We start from the raw sequence: 751 nt of genomic DNA on the forward strand, positions 1-751 counted from the left end.
GGATTAGGATTAGAATTAGGATTAGCATTAGGATTAGAATTGGGATTAAGAATAGGATTAGGATTAGGATTAGGATTAGGATGAGCTTTAGGATTAGGATTAGGATTAGGATTAAGATTAGGATTAGGATTAGGACTAGGAATAGGATTAGTATTATGTTTCAGATTAGGATTAGGATTAGTATTCCAACTACGATAAGGATTAGTGTTAGTACTAGGATTAGGATTTGGATTAGGATTAGGATGACGTTTAGGATCAGGATCGGGACCAGGATTAGGATTAGGATCATGATCAGGATTAGGATGAGGATTTGGATTAGGATTAGGATTAGGATAAGGATAAGGATTACGGTTATAATTATTATTAGGATTAGGATTAGGATTTGGATTAGGATTAGAATTAGGATTAGGAATAGGAATAAGATTAGGATTAGGATTAGTATTAGGATTAGGATGAGCTTCAGGATTAGGATTAGGATTAGGACTAGGATTAGGATTAGGATTCGGATTAGGATTAGGATTAGGATTAGGATTAGGATTAGGATTAGGATTAGGATTAGGGTTAGGATTAGGATTAGGATTCGTATTAGGGTTAGGATTAGGATTAAGATTAGGATTAAAATTAGGATTAGGATTAAGATTAGGATTAGGATTAGGATTAGGATTAGGATAAGAATTAGGATTAGGATTAGTATTCGGATTAGGATTAGGATAAGGAATAGGTTTAGGATTAGGATTAGGATTAGTATTAG

Source organism: Lupinus angustifolius, chromosome LG03 (genome assembly GCF_001865875.1).
Source record: "Lupinus angustifolius cultivar Tanjil chromosome LG03, LupAngTanjil_v1.0, whole genome shotgun sequence".
In the NCBI taxonomy this organism is placed as follows: Eukaryota; Viridiplantae; Streptophyta; class Magnoliopsida; order Fabales; family Fabaceae; genus Lupinus; species Lupinus angustifolius.